Source organism: Callithrix jacchus, chromosome 9 (genome assembly GCF_049354715.1).
Source record: "Callithrix jacchus isolate 240 chromosome 9, calJac240_pri, whole genome shotgun sequence".
NCBI lineage: Eukaryota > Metazoa > Chordata > Mammalia > Primates > Cebidae > Callithrix > Callithrix jacchus.
Window position 1 is genome coordinate 88957776 of NC_133510.1, and position 25903 is coordinate 88983678.

General features: G+C 39.0%; 1 protein-coding gene across 1 annotated transcript in view; it reads right to left on the reverse strand.

The window, feature by feature from the left end:
* Positions 1-3212: 3212 nt before the first annotated feature.
* LOC144577781 (uncharacterized) overlaps positions 3213-25903 on the reverse strand; it is a 72049-nt gene continuing 49358 nt past the window's right edge. Inside the window, exon 4 of the transcript XR_013522368.1 lies at positions 3213-3598. The gene's annotated coding sequence lies outside the window, so the exon portion shown is untranslated. The remainder of the gene's footprint in view (positions 3599-25903) is intronic.

The following is a 25903-nucleotide window of genomic DNA, read 5'->3' on the forward strand; positions in this document are numbered from 1 at the left end:
GGTAGACTCCTTCCTAGAGCATTATTCCAATTACGAAGGTTCTGCCCTCATGGCCTAATAACCTTCCAAAGGCCTTGCCTCCAAGTACCATTACTTTGGGGACTAGGTTTCCACATATGAATTTGTTGGGAGGAGACACTAACATCCAGCCTATAGCACTCTCTTGGGTTGGCCAGGGGAAGTAATCCAATACAGCTGCCTTAAGAAAGACCTTACACATCAAAATGAATTTATCATACTCTCTCCTAGTCAAAATTTTAGCCCACGAGGAAGAAATTGATGCCAGAATGTAGATTTTGATAGAGAATTCTTTATAGTCCATTTTCATTTTCTTTCTTTCATTTTTTTCTCTTTGGTTTTGTTTTTGAGACAGGATCTTGCTCTGTTGACCAGGCTGGAGTGCAGTGGTGCAGTCTCAGCTCACCGCAGCCTTTACCTCCTGGGCTCAAGCAATCCTCTCACCTCAGTCTCCCGAGTAGCTGGGACCACAGGTGTGTGCCACCTTGCCTGGCTAATTTTTGTATTTTTTGTAAAGATGGGGCTTTGCCATGTTGCCCAGGCTGGTCTTGAACTCCTGAGCTCAAGCAGTCCACCCATCTCAGCCTCCCAAAGTGCTGGGACTGCAGGACTGAGCCAATGTGCCTGAACAATTTTCCTTTTTCACACTTGATCTTAGCCAAAAGGCTGAGAAGCGATACAATTTTCCTTTTTCTTTTATATATCACTAGTTGGAAGAACAGGCTTTCTCCTTATTCTAATCTCAGGGATGGACTTTCCTTAAGGCATGATGTTCTTTTCCTTAAGGGCACCAAACCTCACTGCTTAATCTAAATGGTAGAGTCATCCTCACTATACTCTAGAAGACTAAACTCCATGATCAGAGAGTCTAGGCCTGCCTTTTAATATTAAGGGTCACTAAGAGAGTTTAGAAGTAAGTTCTTTGCTCATTACAAAGTCCTGCTTTCAAAACTTCTGTCTTGCTGAGGAATCTAAAATACCCTACTCTAAATCTTAGAGGCAATATTTATTCCAACTTCTTAGTATTCCTAATGAAGATTCTAATCTTCCTAGGGGCAAAAGGATGTCCATTTCAGAATAAGAAGGAAGGTTTCACGTTACATAACACAGATGGAAAATGCACATCAATTCTGCTTTTTATAAAATAGGATCATTTTTGTAGCATTTTTCTCTCCTTCTTCTCCCTTTTTTCCTCTGTCCACCCCTTCTCTTCTTTAAATAAACTAAATCAGAGAGTATCATCTAAATTTTGAAGTTTTTAATCTCCTAAACATATTTAATATATTTGGTTATATTTGCTCTCCTAACACATTCTGTAAAGGACAGTATGCTGGAATGGCTAAGAAATCAAGTCAGTCCCTATTGAAATATTAATGACATTCTTCACAGAAATTTAAAAAAAATCCTAAAATTTTTATTGAACTACAGGAGATTTCAAATAGCCAAAAAAATCCTGAGCAAAAAGACCAAAGCTAGAGGCATCACACTACCACACTTCAAAATACACTACAAAGCTATGGTAGCCAAAACAAGGTGGTACTGGCATAAAAACAGACACATAGACAGATGGAACAGAATAGACAGCCAATTAATCCATATATTTATATCCAACTGATTTTTGATAAAGATGCCAAGAACACTCATTGGGGAAATAACCATCTCATGAAGAAATGGTACTGAGGAAACTGGATATCCATATGCAGAAGAATGAAACTAGACCCCCACTTCTCATGCTATGCAAAAATCAACTCAAATGGATCAAAGACATAAACATAAAACCCAAAATGATAAAAACTACTAGAAAAAAATATAGGGGAAATGCTTCAGAACATTGGTCTGGGAAAACAATTTATGAATACCTTGGAAGCACAGGCAATAAAAACAAAAAATAATCAAATGGGGTTACAAAAACTAAAAAGCTTTGCAAAACAAAGGAAACAGTCAAGAGTGAAGAGACAACTTAGAGAATGGGAGAAAATATTTGCAAAGTACTCATTCAACAGGGAATTTATATCCAGAATATACAACAGAAAAAAAAATCCAGTTAAGAAACAGGCAAGTTATCTGAGCAAACATTTCTGAAAAGAAAACATACAAATAGCCAATAAATATACTTTTAAAAGTTCAACATCACTAATCACCAAAAAAATACAAATCAAAACCACAATGAGGTATTATCCTACCCCAGTTAGGTTGGCTATTAATCAAATAGACAAACAAAAACAAAAACCTCAAAACCAAAACAAACGAATTAAAAAAACAAGTGCTAGTGAGGATGTGCAAAAAGAGAACTACTCTTATGTATTCTTCTTGGGAATATAAACTAATATAGCCACTATGGAAAAGAAGTATAAAGATTCCTCAAAAAACTACAAATAGAACTACCATATGATTCAGTATATGGTTCAATCCCAGTACTGAGAATTTTATGCAAAGGAAAGGAAATCAGTATATTGAAGAAACATCTGTACCCCCATGTTTATTATAGCACTTTTCATAATAACCAAGACATGGAATCAACCTACATATCCAAAAACAGATGAATGAGTAAAAAAAAAATGTGGTATATATACACAATGAAATACTAATCAGCCATAAAAAAGAATGAAATCCTGTTACCACGAATGGACCTGGGAGACATTATGTTAAGTGAACAGAAAGTTAAGCACCACACGTGCTCACTCATATGTGGAAGCTAAAGCAAGCTGATCTCACAGAAGTAAAAAGTAGATGATGCTGGGGAGGGTAGGGGGAAGGGATCACACCTGTAATCCTAGCATTTTAGGAGGCTGAGATGGGAGAATGGCTTGAGCCCGTAAGTTTGAGACCACACTGGGCAACAAAGTGAGATCCTGTCTCTACAAGAAAAAAATAAAAATAAAAAAGTAGCCAGGCACAGGGGTGTGTGCCTTTAGTCCCAGCTACTTAGGAGGCTGAGGCAGAAAGATTGCTTGAACCAGGGAGGTCAAGGCTACAGTAAGCCACAATTATGCTACTGCATACTGGCCTGGGTGACAGTGAGACCCTGTTTCCAAAAACAAAACAAAACAATTCCTGTCCTAAAACTTATTCTCTTGAGCAAATTATTTTGCCAGGCCTCTATTTCCTCAGCTAAAAAAGGAAAGGTAATAATATTTATGTAAAGTTATGAAGATAACACCAGGCATCTCAATAGTAACATGACCAAAATTATACTATGGGTTTTCTGCTTGTGGAACTATTCCTCCTCCAATGTTTCCAGCACAATAAACGGCAACTCCTTCTTCCAATGTACAAGGCAAAAACGTTCAGATCATCTAGTGCTCTTCTCTTACCTTTTCACCATATCCACATTCTCAGGAACTCCTATTTCTCTGCGAAGTGTATGTAGAATCTGACCACTTCCCTTCATATTCATCTCTATCACCTTTGTCCAAGAAAATATTATCCCTCACTTTTTAGTTAAGACAATAGTAGATGCTTTATCAGAATCTAGGTTGTTTAACACCGAAGAAGCTTGCTGCCATTATCCATGGAGAGATTCAGGGGTCCAGTCTCCTACATTCTCTTGGTTGTGCATCTTCAACATTAGCATCTAAAGCTGCAGAAAGAAAAGAGCATGAAGGGTTGTATATCAGAAATTTTGTGGGCCAGGCCTGGAAGTGGCATACATTACTTTTACTCATATAGTATCAGCCAGTGCTCAGTCAGATAGTCATACCTAACTATGAAGATGTCTGAGAAATACTCCAGCTATGCCTAGGAGAAAGAGAAAATGGATTTGATAAAGAGCCAGCCCATCTCTGCCACTTTCAACCAACATGAATTTCAAGCATTTCTTATTGATTTTCTTGCTTTCACCTTTGGGGTCCTACAGTTTTCTCTCAACCTATCAACCTGATGAAACTTAAAATTTAATTTAGATTATGTTCCTCGTTGCTCAAAGCCTGCCAATAGCTTTCCATCTCCCTTGTTTATTCCAAAGTTCTTATCCTGATCTTGAGGCTTTATATGATCTACCTCCCACTACCTTCTTGATTCATTTCCTAGCATTTTTCCCGTTGCTCACTCCACTGTAGTCACACTGATTGCCACACTCTCCCTCAACAATGCTGATCGCATTCTGCCGCATAGCTTTTGCATTTACTCTTTCTTTTGCCTGAACCACTCTGTCCCCTAGAAAGTCTCAGAGCTCACTCTTTTACCTCCTTCAGGTCTATGTTCCAACTCCAGCTTGTTAAAGTTTTCCTTGAATAGCTTATATAAAGTGGTACCCTCAATCCCCTCTCTCTCTTTTTATTATTATGCTTAATGTATATATTTGTTTCTTTGCTTAGTGTCTCTCTTCCTAGATTAGAATGCCTTTTCTTGTGGCAGAAAAAAAATTGTGGCCAGGTGCAGTAGCTCATAACTGTAATCCCAGCAATTTGGGTAGCCGAGGTGGGTGGATCGCCTGAGGTCAGAAGTTTGAGACCAACCTGGTTAACATAGTGATATCCTGTCTCTACTAAAAAATACAAAAATTAGCTGAGCATAGTAGCAGGTGCCTATAATCCCAGCTACTTGAGAGGCTGATGCTCGAGAATCACTGGAACCCGGAGGCAGAGGTTGCAGTGAGCCAAGACCGTGCTGCTGCACTCCAGCCTGGGCAACAAGAGCAAGACTGTGTCTCAGAAAAAATAAAAATAAAAAATGGTTTATCCTCAGCCCCATGGGATTAAAAACAGTGCATGAAGCAGGAGCTCAATAATTATTTAACAGACAGGCTTTCACTCTGTTATCTGGGTTGAATGCAGTGATGTGATCATAGCTCATTGTAATCCCAAACTCCTAGGCTCAAGTGATCATCCCACTTCAGCCTCCCCAAGTAGCTAGGACTGCAAGGGCATGCCACCACACCCAGGTAATTTTTTATTTTTATTTATTTATTTTTTTTTGTAGACATGAGGACCTTCCTATTCTGCCCAGGCTAGTCTTGAACTCTGGCCTCAAGTGATCCTCCTGCCTCAGCATCCCAAAGTGCTGAGATTACAGGCATAAGCCACTGTGCCTGGCCAATAAATGTTTCTTTTAAATGAATGAAAAAAAGAATGAATTGTTTAGCACATAGTCTGGCAAAAAGTAATCAATAAATGGCATAATTGCTTTGATATTGAGTTTTTCTCTTAGATTAGAAAAAATGTTAATTTTTTTCTATTTTATTCATATTTGGGTTTTCATGATTCTTCCCAAACTTGACACGGAAATACAAATGCCTTTGTTTTGTGTTGCTATAAAAGAATACCTGAGGAAGGGTATTTATAAGGAAAAGAGGTTTATAGGCTTATAGTGCTGCAGACCATACCAGAAGCATGGTGCCAACACCTGCACCTGGTAACAACCTCAGGCTGCTTCCACTCCTGGTGGAAAGTGAAGGGGAGGTGTTGTGTGCAGAGATCAAATGGTAAGAATGGAAGTGAGAGAGAGAAGGGGAAGGTCCCAGGCTCTTTTGAGACAGCCAGTTCTCTTGAAAACTGACTGAGAACTCACTCATTCCTGAAGAAAAGCATTAATCTGTTTGTGGGGACCCACCCCCATGACCCAAACACTTTCCATTAGGCCCCACCTCCAACACTTAAGACCAAATTTCAACATGAGGGTTAGAGAGGACAAATATCAAAACCATAGCACAAGACTAATTTCTTCCTCATGCTCTTATCATTCTTGACATAACTCTCTCCATTCTTTCAACTTTTCATGATTGCATCTCTGCTTCTATATATTAATATGCCTGAACTATAGAATGAGGTAAGAGAGGGAGCCCAGACAGGCAATGAAGGAAGAGAATAACTTATAATTCAACATACTGTTAAGAAGTGAAAAAAAAAAAAATTGAACAACTTGTGCCATTACATCTTGTGCCAAAAAGGAATAATAAAATATTAAAATCATAACAAAGTATAACTATTTTGGTGTAAGTCAATTTCAATCAAAATAGTTTGTATGTATAGTCAGGGCTTTAATTTTTTAAACTAAAACAATGTCATATGTAGGACTAGAAATAAAATAAGCCAAATATTGGGCTGGGCACAGTGGCTCACGCCTGTAATTCCAGCACTTTGGGAGGCTGAGGCAAGCAGATCACTTGGGTTCGGGAGTTCCAGACCAGCCTAAGCAACATGGCAAGATCCTGTCTCTACCAAAAAAGAAAGAAAAATAGATAAATATGACTCTTCCTTTTTTTCCTTTCTTTTTTTTTTTTTACTTTGTATATAAAAACTAAAAGCATTTGAAAAATACCTTAGATTTTCATCAAGCTAGATATTTCTTGCTTACATGGAGGAAAAAAATCACACTCTGAGAATAGTCATAATCAGGGGTCATAGGTAGCTCTAGACTGGAATTTTTGAACCATAAAAAGATATTAAAATGTGACTTTTAATTAGATCAGAAATGAATTCTAATACTGTTCACATATTCAGAAATAGTGACACCTTTTATTCCTCCAGTAATTGGGGTATCAAAGGGCAATTTGAGGCTACTCAAAAAGATTCAGAGTCTGGTTTTGTTAACTGCTAACTAATTACTGGTACAAAATGAAAATTACTAGACACTACTGAATTCTTGACAGATCAAAAAACATTCTTAAGAAATCTTGGGGTGTAAACTGGTGACATTCAGGCTTTCAATATTTATTTTGTAGCTTTATTTTTTTAATTTTGAGACAGGATCTTGCTTTGTCACCTAGGCTGGGGTAAAGTGAGACAATCATAGCTCCCTGCAGCTATGAATTTCTGGGCTCAAGGGAGCTCCTGCCTCAGTCTTCTGAGTAGCTGGGAGTGGAGGTACATACCACTAAACAGAGCTAATTTTTGTATTTGTTGCAGAGATGGGGTCTCACCATGTCACCCAGGCTCATTTATAGATTTCTTTCTTCAGAAATAATATTCACTCAAATTACTGAGGGTTGTTGTTGTTGTGTGTTGTTGTTGTGTGTGTGTGTGTGTGTGTCTGGATACATGGGGGAGTAAGGAGGCAGTTGAGAAATCTTTTGCAAGGTCCTATGTTATATTAGTGACTATATATTGTGAGGCAGGATATGAATCACGCTGGTTTCCAAAAAACTTGGAACTTACTATTTCTAGGGCACAGTACTTTCAAAGGAAAGAGCCACATGTTCAGAAACCATAATGACCTGCTCAAAGCACCTTTGCACCAGATATCAGTCTCTCCATCAACTATCCTCTGACAATAGCGGTAAGAACCACTTCCCCACACTCAATGGTCTATTCTAGTACTACCTAAATAATGGTCAGACCCCACCTGAAACATGAGTTTAAGCCATAGCCAGGTGGACCTTCAGAACACTGTCTTAAAATGGAGTCAAGGGAGGGCAATAACAGATCTGCAAAGGAGAGAAAAGCTAATCATTCAAAAGCAGTTCTGAGCATGAAGTAATATGTCCACTCAGGGATATTGTTAATTTAGGAACAGAGTGTAAAGCTGGAGTCCTGCGGACAACCTGGAAAAGAAGCTTAGGCATAGGGCTGGTTGAGTGGAGTACCTGGATCCAGAGAGATGCAGCGCATCAAGGCTCAGCAGCCCTTCTTGGGGATGATACAGATAGTGAAAAGAGGGTGGAGGGAAGGAAGGAGAATGGGATGGAGTTGTGAATGTGAAGTGAACAAGAGAACTTGCTAAATATTTGCCTCAATGTGTGGCCCTGTGGATAATTTGCATCCAAATCCTCTGGGAAGCATGTTTCTGGCTGGGCTCAGTGACACACCTGTAATCCCAGCACTTTGGGAGGCTAAGGTGGGCAGATCACTTGAGGCCAGGAGTTCAAGTGTGCATTAACTGACCCTTTTACAGAAAAAGGGTCAAAACTAGCCTGGCCAACATGGCAAAACCCATCTCTACAATAAATACAAAAATTAGCCAGGCATGGTGGCTCCTACCTGTATGTAGACCCAACTACTCAGGAGGCTGAGGTAGGATGATCACTTAAGCCCAGGAGGCAGAGGTTGCAGTGACTCAAGAACACTCCACTTTTCTTTTTAATTGCATTCTAGGCAGCTTTTAGGGCATTTTGTAATATTGATTGATTGATTGATTGATTGAGACAGTGTCTTGCTCTGTCACCCATGCTGAAGTGAGGGTGTGATCACGGCCCACTGCACCCTTAAACTACTAGGCACAAGCAATCCCCCCACCTCAGCCTCTGCAGTAGCTGGGACTACAGGTGCATGCCACCACACCCAGTTAATTTTTTATATTTTGTAGAGTCAGTATCTTGTAGAGATAGACAATTGGCCGGGCTGATCTCAAACTCCTGGGCTCAAATAATCCTCCCACCCCAACCTCCCAAAGTGCTGGGATTATGGGCATGAGCCACTGCATCCAGCCAGGATGTAAACTTTATACATGTTCCCCAGGTATCTGAAGCACACTTATATTTATTTGTGTGCTAAGCTCTTTACTGGTATTGTTTTGCTTAATCCTTCAACAGCTCTATGAAGCATGTGCTATTCTTATCCTCTCCCTATAGACAGGAAACTGTGATTCAGAGAAGCTGACTGACAAGGCACAAAGATAAATGTGGCAAAGCCCAAATGCAAACTTAAGACATTCTTATTCCAGATTTCTGTGATTGCAATCACTCTAGACCAGAGGTCTTCAGACCTTTTCTGCAAGAGGGTCAGTTAATAAACATTTAAGATGTATGGGCTAAATAGTCTATGTTGCAACTACTCAACTTTGCCACAGGGAACATGTAAACAAACTGACACGTTTTGGTGCTCCAATAAAACTTCACAAAAATGGGCAGCAGGTCTGAAGATGCTGGCTGTCGACTAAATATTGCTCTTCAGAGTGTCAGAGTGTCCTGCTCAGAACAGCAGGATCCTAGGAACTTGTTAGAAATGCAGACTCTCAGGTCTCATTCCAGACTTGCTGAATGACAATCTGCATTTAACAGGGCCCTGAGGCAATTTTTATGAACGTTAAAGTATGAGACCTCTACTCCAGGGCTTTTACAAAGGGCTTCCCTGAAAGCTGCCTTTAATGCCTTTGCTGTCCCTCCTTTTATGTCCATGAACTCATCTGATAGTGACTGTGTTGACTGTCTTCTGCAAAAGTTAAAAAGTAAATAAAGCTGGGTGTTGTGGTTCATGCCTAGAAAACTCCCAGCACTTTGGGAGTGCTTGAACCCAGGGGTTGAGGACCTGCCAGCGTAACCTGGCAAAACCCTGTCTCTACAAAAAATACAAAAGTTAGCCAGGTGCGTTGGTGGGTGCCTGTAGTTGCAGCTACTCTGGAGGCTGAGGCGGGAGGATAGCTTGAGCCTGGAGGTTGAGGCTACAGTGAGCCATGATTGTGCCACTGCACTCTAGCCTGGGCAAAAAGGTGAGACACTGTTTCAAAATAAATAAATAAACAAATACATAAATATAAAAATAACTGTTATTAAATTGATAGTGCTTCTTATTATACATGCTATCTCAGAATCAAAGATATAACATCATAATTTATATTTGCCTTCTAAAAAGTACTAAGTAGATAAAAAGCGCTTTATGAGTTCTTTCTTTTTTCTATACAAATTGCAAAGCCTTATACCAGAAGTATTGCATCAGAATCTCTGGAGATGAGACCTGAAAGCTGCATTTTAACAAGTTTCTCAGGTGATTCATTCACATTTAGATAATCCAGTAGGTGCCCACTCTTCAGATCTGGAGATTTCTACATGAAGAACATATAAATGTGAATTTTGAAGAGAGGGGTTTAATCCTCCACTAATTATATAACCTTGAATAAGCTAATTGACCTATTTGGAAATCACTTGCTTCACTCAAATGCTGGTTCTTAAACTTTAGTTTGCATTAGAATCATCTTGACCAACGCAAACACTCAGAGAATCCACCACTGTATAATAACATGAACAAAAGGTTGAGTAAGTAAATGAGGGAGAAAAGACAGCTCTTCCTTACAGTACAATGTCAACTACTACATAGAGAAGGGGCCACAGACTTAGAAAATCATCAATGGATGCTAAAACTAGTGGTAAAACTTTACTGAGAAACAGGATATTTATATAGTTTCAAAGTATCTCCTTGCAAATTAATTATCAATTGCAAAGTAAAATATAGTAACTTTATAGTATACAAACCTGGCAGACATCACCAAACTGACCAAACCTAATCTCACCAACATAAGGACAAAGTGACATCATATGCTTCTTGAGGTGTTGCGCCAAGAACACAATGCCACTTGACGATACTCCTGCCACAATGCATTACCTATACTAAGCATTAGGAAACATCATACAAACCCCAACTAAGGTGTACTCTAAAAAGTAACTGGCACACAATCTTCAAAAATTTCAAGTTCAAGAAACAAAGAAAAGTTAGTGTTGGGATTACAGGTATGAGCCACCATGTCTGGGCCAGTTTTTAAGGCAAAACAAGAATCAATGTCACATCGAATGTACACATTAAATGTATACATATATATTCACTTCAGATTTCAGAAAGATGAAAATGTGAAAAATATGACTCTTAAGCTTACAGAAATAAGAATGTAAGCTTTTGGGGGACTATAAGACTTTACAAGTGTGAAATAATTAGGTGATTATTTTGCTTCATGACACTTCTATTAATTTCAATAGGTTATTTATTAAATTATGTCGTAATGATTCCCCTAAGTGATAGCCAATTCTGTAAGATCAGTCTCAGTATTTAGTTACCATTTGTATTAGTCGTGCGCAGTCAGCTTTAGCCATATTGTATATTACCACAATAGTCATATGTCTAAAGTAACGGTTCTCAATAATCCTTTGTTGTGAGGGTCTATCCGGTGACATTGTAGGATGCTGAGCAGTAGCCCTACCTTGGTCTCCTACATGTCATTACCACCAACCACCCAAATAGTGACAATAAAGATGTTTCCAAGCTGGATAAAGTCTTGAGGGCAAAATCTCTCCTGCTTGAGAATCAAGTGTACATTGAATAGCGGCCCCTTAAAAGATGCTTTCCAGGAACAGATCTGTAAATATGAACTTATCTGGAAAAGGGGTCTTTGCAGATACAGTTAAAGACTCCAAAGTGAGCTAATCCTGGATTTAGGGTGCAACCTAAATCCAATGACGATGTCCTTATAAGAGAAAGCCAGAGAGTATTTGGGAGATACAGAAAGACAGGGAAAAGGGCAATGTCAGACGAGAGAAATTGGCATTATACTGCCCCAAGCCGAGAAAAGCCTCCAGCCACCAGAAGCAAAAGTGGCAAGGAAGAATTCTTTCCTGGAGCCTTTGGAGAAAATGCGGCTCTCCCAAAGCCTTGATTTTCCTCATTCCAGCTTTAGAATTCTGGAAAGAGAAAACAATGGTCCAGTCTTGGTCAAATGCTCACCCTTAAAACAATCAGCTGGCAGGCACAGGGCATGATCATATAAAAACCTTTTATTCCTTGATACAACTATGTGAGTTGGATTAGAAAGCCAATAGTTTCCAGGAGAAAGAAAGAAAAAAATTCTAGACATTCATTCTAAACCCATAAATATCTACTCTGATATATAAATCAATATTATTAGCTTAAAAGTATATCGTCCTATCCATACATTATTTCAAAAGCATCATGCCAAACAATAGACAATATTTTCTCCCACTATGAACTTAATCACTTGACTAGCATTTAGACAGGCGCATTGGTAGCAAAAAGAATTACTGGAAAACATAAATAGGGCTACCTAATTACTTTTAGTATCGTGGGAGCCCAATAAATAAAATAATAATTGAGTCATCAACAAAATTCTAAATGTGGAGTTCTCACAACAGAATCATTTAAGGGTAAACGCCCCAGCTTTGAGACTCAAATAAAGCTTATAATGAATCATTCAGTCATCCTCAGAGAGAATGATTTTCAACTTGATTAAAATAATCAAGTATATTGTCATCCTCTTTTGAGTGAAAGACATAAAAAGGCAGGGTGAAAGTTTAAATTCTCCTCTATTTATTCTCTCTTTTTTATTAATCCATTCTATCTGGCCCTTAAAGGCCCTGAATTTCATGCCTCATCAGTTTTAGTACATCGGGCCCTTTCCTAGCCTGTGCTGACAATGCAGGTCTTTTGTCTCTGTGCCCTATTGGATTACAGAGATTAGTGGAAATGTTTCTTAGGATCAGCCCATCTAGGGATTTAAAATGCACCATCTTAAAGTGGAAGTGATGGCCTCAAATAGTGGAATTCAGTTCCTTGTTTGTAGACTTAAAAAGAGGCTATAATTGGTAATGTCTTATTATTACTTTCTGCCACAAAATTTTTTTTCCTTGTGGTAGGCTGTGACTGAAGAATATTTTTCCCAAATCACAGAAGTCAACAGATACTCCTAGATTAAGGAAGCAAAAAGTAATATTTTTAAATTATGTTCTTGGCCTGGCACGATGGCTTATGCTGTAATCCCAACACTTTGGGAGGCGGAGGCAGGAGGATTGCTTGAGCCCAGGAGTTTGAGGCCGGCCTGGGCAACACAGGGAGACCCCTATCTCTACCAAATATTTTTCAAAAATTTAGCTGGTTGACCCAGGTTACTCTCTCTACTGGGAACTACCTGCATTCTGTGATTTATCCTGGATGCAGGGACAACTCTGAAGAGTCATCTCCATTACAGAGCTCCTCCTGTGTGGGATGGATGGGCTGGGACCCCAGTTGTACCCACCTCCCAGGTCAATTTCTCCCTCTGCCCCATTCTGTTGTTGGCTCTCTGGTTAGCCCACAGGTGCTGCTCTCACAAGCACTCCCCACTCAGCCACTGTGTGCACGTCTCTGCCTCTGAATCCCTGAGGCCTCCAACCTAAGACAGAGAGTCACATTGAGAATCCTGGACCCAGAGCAGTAGGATCTGTAACAACTGAGAATAGTCTTCTGGCAAAAATGTGTGCTCATAATGAATTCTCACGACACCTGAAGCTGACCCCTAGCAATCATGAGTGAATACTTAAACTCCTCTGCCATCTCTGGTTCTCAAAAAGGAAAATGAAAGAAGAATGAAAAAAGAAAAGAGATAGAGGAAGGGAGGGAAAAGACAGGGGAGCAAAGAAGAAAAAATGAGCCAAATAAATTCTGACTCCACCTTGCAGTTTCTTTTCTTTTTTTTTTTTTTTTTTTTTGAGATGGAGTTTCGCTCTTGTTACCCAGGCTGGAGTGCAATGGCGCGATCTCGGCTCACCGCAATCTCCGCCTCCTGGGTTCAGGCAATTCTCCTGCCTCAGCCTCCTGAGTAGCTGGGATTACAGGCACGCACCACCATGCCCAGCTAATTTTTTGTATCTTTAATAGAGACGGGATTTCACCATGTTGACCAGGATGGTCTCGATTTCTTGACCTCGTGATCCACCCGCCTCAGCCTCCCAAAGTGCTGGGATTACAGGCGTGAGCCACCGTGCCTAACCTCCACTTTGCAGTTTCATATGTATTTATTTATTAGAGACACAGTCTCACTCTGTTGCCTAGGCTGGAGTGCAGTGGTGCAATCATAGCTCACTGCAGCCTCGGCCTCTGGGGCTCGAGCAATCTTCCCACCTCAGCCCTGCAAAGTGGTGAGATAACAGGCATGAGCCTCTATACTTAGTCCTTTTTTTTTGTTTTTAATTTCAGACAGGGTCCTGCGCTATTACTCAGGCTGTAGTGTAGTGGCACAGTTTAGCTCACGGAAGCCTCCAACTCCTGGGCTCAAGCAATCTTCCTACCTCAGCCTCCTCAGTAGCTAGGACCACAGGAATGTCTCATGCCTGGCTAATCTAAAAAAAAATTTTTAGAGACAGGGTCTCACTATGATGCCTAGGCTGGTCTCAAACTCCTTAGCTCAAGCAATCCTCCCACCTTGACCTCCCAAAGTGCTGAGATTACAGGTATGAGCCACTGCACCCAGCTGTGTTTTTTTGTACTTTTGAGAGTCCTTTTTAAGTCACTGCAATAGGAAGTTTTAGAGTGTAATTACTGAGTATTGGATACTTATTATGCTTGCTATTTTACATGTGCTATTTCTAACCCTAAGAACAATACTCCAGGGAAGATAATAATATCAGAGTAGCTAAGTGATTTACTCAAGGGTACAGAGCTGGTAAATGACAAAACAGGAATTTAAAACAACCGTGGGTGCTAAACCCTGCTGTCTTTTCACTAAGCCAAGGTGTTGCCCTCTCTTCACAGCAAGGAACACAGATCCACCGCAGGAGCAAAGTTTTGACTTTCTTTTGAAAGACAGATGTTGTATAACTTGAAACTCTTTTTCCAGTAAGTTACAGAGACCTAATTCAAACTAGTTTAAGCAAAGAAGATGATTTCTTATTAATGAGGACACTGAGAGGATTCAGGGAACTCAAGAAGGGAATATGACTTGATCTCAGAAAAAAAAAGAAATTGCAACCACGCACAACAAAATTGTCAGGATTAACCTTTCCTATTACTGCAGACCAGCTTTGGCCACATATGGAAAACATTACAGCCAACATCTTGGAATTGTACAGCTCTGAATAGTAAGACTGGCACATTTTCTTTATCCCAATAAAAAAATACATCCTACTTCACTAGCTAACCATGAACTAATCACCCCAAATTAAGATCTGACTTACAACATAACATGTTTGTCTCTGCTATGCCTTCTGGATGGAGGTGACAAGGACAGACAGTAGATTCTGGAAAGAGAAGTACGAGGGAGGGAGGCTAATGAACTTTTCACTATACAGATTCATCATATGTATTCATAACTTAGATTCATAAATGTGTATGTTGTGAAGTTTTCTGATTTTCTTTAGATATCTGTCAAACATATCACCCTACCACATAGTAATTCAGCAAAAGATGGCAGTCCAGGTTTAGTTGGAAAGAAGGTCTAAATTTATACTCTTGTCATTACAGGATTTATTCTTTGTAAGGTCCAAAGAAAAAGAGATTATAAAACAGAGAGCAGGAAGGAAAGTCTGGTCTATTTTGGAAGCTAAAATTTTCATCACCAAAGCAGGAAATTAATTTCTTCCTGATCATGATGTCTGAAGGAGATTACATAGAAAGAGTAGGTGATGAAAAAGCTTGATACACTTTTCTGATGGCATTGTGTGTGAAGTCCTAAGAGAAACTAAGCAGATAGTTTATGTTTCCCATTGAAGTGAGTTAATAATCAGATACATATTTTGTTAACATATGCTTCAAAACATTTCTCCTCTGGACGAGTCAAAGAGGGGTTCCCAGAGGTTCCCAGGGGTTCCCTCAAGACCCTACCTGTAGACCTAGCTTCAGACCCACCTTCAAGGTACACAAAAAGGCAAAGGGACCTTTCATTCTTCCCTCCCTAGAAGGACTTGTGGTTGAAAATGATTGTTTGTTCCCTCTATGACATATATCTGATAATATGCATGGGCATGCAGAATGACTGCTTGCATTCTGTATGAATTACACCATCCATTAGCAAAGCTGGATGGATTTTTCCCTCCAGATGCCCAGTGGCAGGATGGCTCCCTCCCCTCCCCAATACAAGCCTGTGCCACACACATCCCACACAGAGGCACTGGGAACAACAGCCCCAGAACGGAAGGACCATGATAGTCAGTGCCACGTGTTTTTATTTGAATTGTTTTTCTTTTCTTTGAGTGAGTTTTTCTTCCATCTTTCACTGCTGCCAATTTAGTACTGAAACAAAGAATCTGACCAGGCAAGCACCCTTCTAACCACCTCAGTTCATTCTCACAACAAAGGCTTCTAGAAGCACTATTTTTTCAAACCGTTGGTTGGATGATCTCCCTAGAGAAATGCTTGCCACTTTAGGGGGTGCTTGAGCCAAGAGAAACCAGGATAAAGGCCCTAGTAGGTCGTTTACTTGTTGCTGTTCCTTTGTTTCCCATTCCATTATCACTAAGTGCTTGATCTCTTTTACTGAAAACAAGGCATTATCACAGAGAAAGAGAGAGAGAGAGAGAGAGAGAGAGAGTTATAAATATGATACCACTTATGCAAACCTAAAGCACAGTCTAAATGGCGTTGTTTCTTAGGATGAAAGCTGCAAAACCTAGATAGACAATTCTGTGGCCCTTTGCAAAATGTTTTAATAAAACGTTTTGGGATTAGAGAATCTGAGTAATTGCCTGAAGTTTGCAATTCCTTCTGGATGTTTATCATCCTTCAAAATATCTGATATTTCCAAAAAGAGACAATATATGTTAGAAAATGATATGGCAAGTGATGCAAGTTTGCTTCACTCTATTTAACATAGGGCAATGTGTTTGCGGGCCCATAAATGACCTAATGTAGGGCTGAAAATATCCTGCCAAAATGGAGCCCTGGCTACCTTCATCCCACAAGAAAGCCTCATAGAATATGTTTCTCTTGCAAATATTTCCCAAAGACAGAAGCCTATATACAGTGGCCTCCTGAAGATTCAGGGGAAAACATAATAATCTTTGATAAACTTGCCTTCCTAGTAAGGAAAGTTATATGAAGAGTCTAATGGCTGTTTTCTTGCCCCAATGTCCTCTATAGCAGAGGTCAATCATCCACTTTCTCCATCAGAACAGCTAAAAAGAATAAGGACATACAGGCAATCTCCTTCTATATCTCACCAAATTTCTGAGGTCAAAGCATTTATGCAGTGAGGTCTTTTAGTACCATTAACTGTGAAAATATCCAATATCAAAATAATTCTGAATCTCAAAACCAATTTGAGTTTTAATCTGAGTATTCAAGGTATTCACCCTTGATATTGATGCATCCAATCATCAGTCCACCTTAAATTGGTCAAATTGATGAGGTCAGTGACATTAAATAAAGGATTGCAATATATTGTCACTATGGTTTGTATGACTATTTTTTGCTTTTCTCATTATTTCTCAGGACAGAACACTGAGAGGGTGGATTGGGATGTATTGGAAAGTTTGGAGGCTTCTGGCTCTTATTATTCACTGCCTTCTTCCCTTTCAACATTGGTGTGGGGATGGTTGAGGTGAAAATAATGGGGAATTAAATGGGGAAAGAGGGGTATTTGCTGTTAGGTGGAGCAGGAAATAGCTGCTCATCAACATGGGTTGAGCTAGATTATCCTTGGAGTTGAAAATACTTCAAGTTTACTGTCTAGCTCTACTAACTCCTAACAGTTTTCTCTCTAAGCCTTATTTCTAAAATGGAGCTAATAATACCTTCCTTTTGAGTATTAAATATGATGTTGGAGAAGGTGGAGGGATTCCTCACATACTGGTTGTTCCACATTGAGTGCTCAATAAATCTAAATAACTTTCTGTCATTGTTCAGTTCTCTGCTGAGACTGTCCTGAACCACATCCTATTTGTCTAAAGCCTTACACCTACTTCTTGGGTCTTCACCATGTTTTTGTGCTTCTAGCTCCTGAAAAATGGTGCTACTAAATGGATTAATCCCATAAAACCATATTGAGATTTTATGGATAAACCTGAAAGACACTGTTGATTGCCCCAGTAGCCATATCCCACTTCTTCCTTGCTGGTACAATTCCAATTTTGTTCAGGTATCAGATAATGATGTGTTCAAGAAAGACTTAGACCACTATCTATAGAGTTCCAGAAGTTTGGCTGAGCTAAACCATGATTAATCCATTCGCCTTTGCTAGTGAATGGTTAAAGGATGAGCATCAGAGCCAATTCTGGCCGGAGAGATGCAAGAAGAATTTGAGAAGTGTTATCGAGGGAGTATTTTTCTTCCCAAATAAAAAGAGAGACCCTTCACCTGCTCCCATTGGCTGCTCTGCCTGTAGACATGCTATGTGAGGATTTGGTGTTTCTATCTGGGCCATACAATGTAGTGCCACCCACTGTAAGGGGCATTGTCCAGAGAAAAAAACAAGTAGACACAAAAAACCTGGATATGAATGAGCTATTAAATTAAGCAACCCTGCAATCATCAAACTCAAGACTTATTATTGTGTGAGATGATAGATCTCTTTTAATTAGGTTTTCTATTTCTTGTAGCTGGGAGCATTCTAACTGACCATATCCCATATCCTATAATGTTTATTAATCACAAGATCTCCCAAGACTTAAGGACTGTAGCATTCCAGTCTACATCTAACCTAGCTGTTTAGATAGATAGATAGATAGATAGATAGATAGATAGATAGATAGATAGATGTTTCCATAACAAGATGCCTGTGAGATTGCCTTTTGCAGCCTTACAAACTTGAATCATCCAGCCATTCAAACGATTTCCGATTAGGCTCATGATTGGCTTCCTTTTGTTTTTTTAAAAACACTTGATACACCCCTCTAAACACTCATTTTGTTTTCTTTTTTTTTCCTTTTATTTTTATTTTTGCACTTTGGAACACTCATTTTGTTTTAAAGAATATGTTGTAAATTTTAAAAAAATTCTATATTCAGAAAGTCTTCAGTAGTTTGATATATTTGGCCAGTTATATAGGTGGAACACCAAGACTAAAGGAAACTTTTTTTTTTTTTTTTTTTTTTTTGAGACAGGGTCTAATGCTATCACCCAGGCTAGAGTGCAGTGGACCTCCTGGGCTTCAAAGATCCTCCCTCCCACCTCAGCCTCCTGAGTAACCAGGACTGTAGGAGTGCACCACACCCAGCTAATTTTTTAAACTTTTACGTAGAGATGGGGGTCTCACTTTGTTGCCTAGGCTGGTCTGAAACTCTTGGCCTCAAGCAATCCTTCCACCTTGGCTTCCCAAAGTTCTTAGATTATTGGCATGAGCCACCATGCCCTTCACTAAAAGAAATTTTAAGCTTGACAAAATACGTGGCATATAGCAGTAACTCTTACCTCCAGTGTAAGAAGTTAGAGGAGAGAATTACTTAAAATGTTAGCATCCACAATTTAATGAATACTCAAGTTTATATAAATTTGGATATCATAATATCTCTGATGAATTAAACATGGTAGCAAATTCTTTCCCAGCGATTTATTTTGATCAATAGACTATAATGGAAATAATACTCTATAACTCTGATGACTAGGCCTTAAGAGATCTGTAGCTCCCACTTGAAAACCCAGTTTTAATACTGTAAGAAGCTCAAATCAGATGAGGGACCCGGAAGAGGAGAATTTACATGCTCCTATAGACAGCATGCTCCCAGTCAACAGCTAGCACCAACTGCCAGCCCTTAGAATAAGCCATCTTGGATACTGCAGTCCAGCTAGGCCTCTAGATGGCTGCAGCCCTAGCTGACCCTCCATGAAGTAGAAGAACCACTGAGCTGAGACTAGTCACTGAACAGAATGTGAGATGTAATGGATGGTAGTGTAGCTGTTGCATTAAGCTGCTAAATTTTGGACTGGCTTTGTTACACAGTAACAGATTACCAGAACACTATCCAAATATATAGAATAAGTTATCCAATGATGTGCTGGTCAACTGGTCCTTTGGAGGGAGGTGAGGAAGGGGAATAAACCCTCTCTGCAGTTATTTGACAATTACCATGGTATAAATACCACCCTCTCGCCACAGCCAATGTCAAGCTATCAACATGATGTCAGCCAGCTCACGTAATTCCTGAAAATTTATCATGTGTAACAACTCAGTGCAAACCAGCATGAGCCAGATCTGACAGACTGACGTCATCCCCCAAACCAAAAATCTACTTTACTATATGTATTGATGTCCTAGGCTTTTTCTGTTGTATAATTCAAAGAATAATAATGTATCTTATTTACATAGTGTCTTTGCTTTATAATTCACATTTTCCACATTCATCTATTTTAATTTTTACAAGAACCAAGAGCAATAGTTATTACATTGCCATATGAGAAATAAAGATGCTAAAACTAGATAATTGGCCATACTTGAGCCCCAATCTTTTCTCTCCAGAGTTAACATCCTTTGGTACCGCACACAGTTTAAACTCTGGATTTCATCATTTCTAGAGGCTGTTATAACCTCTTTTCCTCCACATTTTCTGATATTGAATGCACAATGCCTAAGGCTACAATTGATTGTATACATTTATTGATTTATTTTAGTATTATCCTTATTATTATTACTTTAGCTAGTCAAGCATGGCTGTGATGGTTGTGGGGAGAAACAGTGCTAAATCAGCTTAACAATACCCATAGCCCTTGGACCAAATATTATATAAATATTTATAATATTATATAAATATAAATATTATATAAATATTTATAATATTGTATAAATATAAATGTTATATAAATATATATATATATATTTATGTGTATATATAAATATAAACATATTTCTTGAGACAAGGTCTCACTTTGTCACCCAGGCTGCAGTGCAGTGGCATGACTGTGGCTCACTGCAGCCTCAATCACCCAGGTTCAAGAAATCCTCCTGCCTCAGCCTGCCAAGTAGCTGGGACTACAGGTGCGCTGTCACCATGCCTGGCTAAATTTTGTATTTTTTTGTAAAGACAGATTTTGCCATGTTGCCTGACCCGTCAAACTCCTGATCTGAGGTGATCTGCTCACCTCGGCCTCCCGAAGTGTTAGGATTACAGGCGTAAGCCACCTTGCCTGGCCCACTGTATATATTTAAATAAAGACCATCCCTGAGTAACTATCCAACAAACCATTAAATTCATTAGCCAGTCTACATGGGGCCTGTTTCTTACCATTCTCAAGCTCAAAACAAATTGTATTCTTTTTCTTTTTAATCAGCTCTTGTGTGACCCAGACAAATTGTACTCTGAGTCCATGCTTTGAAGAAATCTAGTAACACAGAGAGTTGTCTGTGGGAGGTCTGTTCCTTGTTGTTTCCAAATAATTATTAAGTAGACATATGGTGAATTGAATTTATATTCAATTCACCATATGTCTACTTAATAATTCAATTTTTTAAGTTACTAAAGAAAGTATAACATCAACTCGTAAGTATTTTGAAAATTTTCCATATTAGGTTTTAATTAGCTTAATTTTCATCATATGAATTAAGACAGGAAAAAAAAAGATGGATTTTTGCAAAAAGCCAAATCAAATATGCCAAGCTTAGGGTTTGGGATTATATGGGTTGTTTTCAAAAGAAATGTTTCCAATGGTAATATTTCATCTAAAAATTACAGATTTGGTATTTGCTTTTTCAGCATTTGCAAATCACAAACGTGACTTATGGAAAACAATTTACTTCAGTGGCTGGGTTCTCCAGATGTCTGTAATTTGATTATAAATTTAGAAACAGACTTTGTGTGGTGGAGAGTATGTGCTGAGAAAGGAAAGTTAGTAGGGGAGGGGGATAATATTCCTAAGTAAGTAACAAAAGTTAACACTGCCTGTTTACATTTACTTGAGCATTTGAAAGTCTATATATTAATGGCCAATTTTCACCATCTTGGTAACATTAGTTTCAGTAAATACCATTCCCTATGCACCTCAGACAGAAAGATCCAATTACCCTGACAAACTTAGATGATGGAGAGATTTTAGTAATTCCCTCCCCAAACCCCCACCCACACACACATACCTCTCTCTCTCTCTTTCATATAGTATAAATTGCTCTTAAGGAAAGTTACAATGTGATGAAACTAGATTATTCTTCACTAATAAATGATTATTCACACCTTTTGAAAACATAATATTCTAATATACACAATAGCAAAATTTTCTCCTTTGTGGTTTCTGTTTGTTGAGTCTGGCTCTGTCGCCCAGGCTGGATTGCCGTGGTGCCATCTCGATCTCCGCCTCCCCGGTTCAGGTGATCCTCCTGCCTTAGCCTCTGGAATAACTAGGATTACAGGTGCTGGCCCCCACATCGGGCTAATTTTTGTATTTTTAGTAATAGAAACAGGGTTTCAGCACATTAGCCAAGCTGATCTCGAACTCCTGACCTCAAGTCATCCACCTGCTTTGGACTCTCAAAGTTTGCCATCATGCCCGGCCAGGATGGGGTTTCTTAAAAAGCTATAGATTCTAGCCTTTAGTGGGATTTGAAAAAAAAAAAAAAAAAAAAAAAAAAAAAAAAGAGAGAGAGAGAGACGAGGGTAGTTAGTTGGTGCCATTAGGAAAACTCAATAAAATTCTTATTTTCCTATTATATTGTAGCATCTGCTGCTTGGGGAGAAATAAGGAGATGAAGGTTTCTTTCCCACACATCAGCACCATTTTGAGATCTCTAGGAAAACTGTTGCTGCAGCAAAGAGCAAGTGTAATGCTACAGGTCAAGAGGAGACTGTGATCTATGTAACCAGACATACTGACTCTTGCTGCTCAATCTTTAAGTGGAAAGTAGACACCTGGTTCTCTGACACAAGGTCTGATCTGACAAAGCAATACAATCTTATCAAATGGGGTCAGAATGGCTAGAAAATCTCAGCCGTTTACCATTAAGTTGATTTTTAGAGCCAGGGGGCCTGCTTGCCTTATACCCATATATCCTTTCTCCTTTCCCATCATTCTTGAAAGGAAAAAAATAACTTAGAGAATCTCTGAAATTTCTCCAAATTATGAGCATTTTTCTGATTTGGTTTTCTAATTTTTAGGACACAATATAAATTATAAATGCATATATTTTTGAAATATAATATCAACTGAACCGGAATTAACTGTTTTTAATTATAATTTCAAATGCATCTATCTTTCTAGGGAATCAGATTTTAGAAAACAAAATAAATTAATGGCAGACACCGGCGAAAACCCAGCATTCCTTCAGGATCCCAGTTTCCATAAACTCTTCTTGGTAAGAGAATTAAACACATATTCACATTACTAAAGGTGAAGGTGACTTCTCAGTATAAATCCCTGCTAAGGGCATTTCTTTAAAAGTGAGAGGATTTTCTTTTCAAATTCCAGCCTCATATACCTTGAAGCTGATGAATTCTGCACATCCCTGGGATTTGCAGGTGGTTACAGGACAAGATTATGCACCCTGTTGATTTATTTACAGCAAGGACAAACAGGTTGCAGCTTGAAATGAGAAATGTGTAGAAAGAGTCTAACCATGGAACACTTAAGGCTATTATTTAAACCAAGCACCCTTGTGTACATGGGAAATAAAGCCCATTTCGTTTTCCTCTTTCACTGTTGTTGGTTTAATGTATTTAGGCTGAGAGGATGAGAACTGGTACCTGACCTGATTATTTACTAATACAAAATCATGTTAGAGAAGAATGGTGTCCAGTGATAGGAATTACACATAGTTAACTGATTTGTAAAGAATTGTAAGTAAAAGCTCTCAGGTTGTGTAACGGTGGAAGGTTGGGATTTTCTCCTCCTCAAGATTAAAGTGGAAATGTCAATTAACATTGAATGGCTTTAAAAATAATGTCACACTGAATTTTCAAGTGGCTTACCAGATTTTTTTTTTTCTCTCAATTCCTAGATAATTATACTGGATACACTGTGGAGAGAACAGTATGCAAAATAGACACTGCCCTCATGGAGTTCATAACCTTGTAAAGAAAGGAGACATTAACAGAAGCAGAGGCAGAATAAGAGTTATAAGTTATAATAAAACTAGTAGGACAAAGTGCTCCAAAAGAGCACATTATTGGACCCACATTTATGTGTTTGTCTGTTTTTTTCTAACAGAATGAGAGATTCTTGAGCAAAGCAATGTGTTATTTAAATCATTTATTTATTTTAAGGCCAGGCACAGTGGCTCATGACTGTAATCCCAGCACTTTGGGAGACCAAGGAGAGCAGATTGTTTGAGCCCAGCAGTTCGAGACCAGCCTGGGCAACATGGAGAAACCTCCTCTCTACAAAACACACAAAAATTAGCTGGGCGGCACGGGCCTGTTGTCCAGCTACTTGGGAAGCTAAGGTGGAAGAATCACCTGAGGCCAAGAGGTTAAGGCTGCAGTAATCTGAGATCATGCCACTGCACTCCAGCCTGAGCAACAGAGTGAAACACTGTCTAAAAAAAAAAATTAAGAAAATTTGAACTTGTAGTTTTTATCATTCTATTCCAAGCACCTTGCACAGTCCATGGCACATGGCAGTTTTTCTTTGTTGACTCTGCTTACTGAATAAAATTACAGTTGACTAAAGTATTCATATAATCTACAAAAATCACATGAGCTAAATTCAGCAGGTATCAGTGTTTGTATTTTACTGACAGGAAATCCGGGAGAAAATTCAATGTTTGCACAAAGTCTCCTAGCTAACACAACTCTTAAAACTCTGACACCAGTGTTCTTTCACCATACCAGCGTGCTTCCAGAAAAAAAAAAAAAAAAGCAAAAAGAGACAATGTTAAAGAATGGAAAGAATAGAATGAAACTGATTATGTGTGCTTGTTTGCCTGTCCACAAAGGGGAAAGAAACAAGGAGGAAATGTCAGAGTTGTGCATGAATTAAAATGCATCCAATTAACTCTCAAATGAATTTGTTATGGGATAAAAGCCAAAAACTTTCTTAGATTTTTGCATCTCCAACAACTTATATTTAACCAGATAATGTTCTTTTTAAAGAACTCTTTCAAACTTTTGAAAGGGAAGATTTGCCTTTTAATGGGAAATCTTCTTCCCGTCATGGAGATAAAATACTACTTTACAAGCTTGGTTATTTATTTATTTATCTATTTTGAGATGGAGTTTCGCTTTTGTTGCCCAAGCTGGAGTGCAATAGCACAATTCAGGTCACTGAAATGCCTGCCTCCCAAGTTCAAGTGATTCTCCTGCCTCAGCCTCCCAAGTAGGTGAGATTACAGACATGCATCACCATGCCTGGCTTATTTTTTGTATTTAGCAGAGAAGGGGTTTCACCATGTTGGCCAGGCTTGTCTTGAACTCCTGACCTCAGGTAATCTACCCACCTTGGCCTCCCAAAGTGCTGGGATTACAGGTATGAGCCACTGTGCCTGGCTGGTTATTTATTCTTGATTTTACCAGATATTTTTTCTTAACTGCTATATTTATAGCAAATAAAAAGGAAAGACTATAACTTTTTTGAAAACAGACTGGAAGTATTCATAGGCTGTGTCTCACGCAGTTTTGGCTGCCGTAACAAAGTACCACAGATTGAGTGGCTGAAGCCACAGAAATGTATTTCCCATGGTTCTGGATGCTGGGAAGTCCAAGGTCAAGGTGCTGGCAGAGTCTGTGTCTAAGCTCTCTTTCCGGCTTTCAGATAGCTGCCACCTGGCTATGTCCTCAACGTGGTGAAGAGTTCTTTCTCCTCCTTCTCTCTCTCTTTCTCTTCTTGTAAAACCAGTAATCCCATCCTGAGAGTTTACCATCATGACTGACTTAACCCTAATTACCACAGAGATAAGACAAAAGTCTTATCTCAAAATATCATTGCATTGGGGGATAAAGCTTTAACTTATCCATATTTTTAGACAGGGTCTCGCTCTGTTGCTCAGGCTGGCATGCAGTGGTGCAACCATAGCTCATTGCAGACTCACCTCCTAGGCCCAAGTGATCCTTCCACCCCAGCCTTCTGAGCAGGTGGGAGGGACTAAAGGTGCATGCCAACATGCCCAGCTAATTTTATTTTTATTTTTAGTAGAGAGGAGATCTGTGTTGCCCAGGCTGATCTCGAACTCCTGGGCTCAAGCAATCCTCCCACCTTGGCCTCCTGAGATTAAGCTAAGAGTTCACACCGAGGATCACAGGTGTGAACTACCATTCCCAACCAACATATACATATTTTAGGAGGCATAAACATTCAGTCAGTAACAGGAGGTATAACTAAAAGATATCAAACTGATTCTGCAAACCACACATAACATACTTTAAGCCACATTTTGAACCTTTAAGAAGAGGACCATGGGTGAGATGATTATCCTCAATTTTGAGGCACTGAATCTGAATAATACCAACTAGAGAAACAATCATAGTACACATATACAATTAAGCAGGAGTGGTTTACATATTTGACATTATTGATAAAGAAATCAATTACGTTAAGATGCAAAAAAGACACTGGGAGGGTTAAACACCAATATAATTGGTCCCAAAGAGCCTTGTGAATTTAATTTGAGCATTTTGATGCCATAAGAA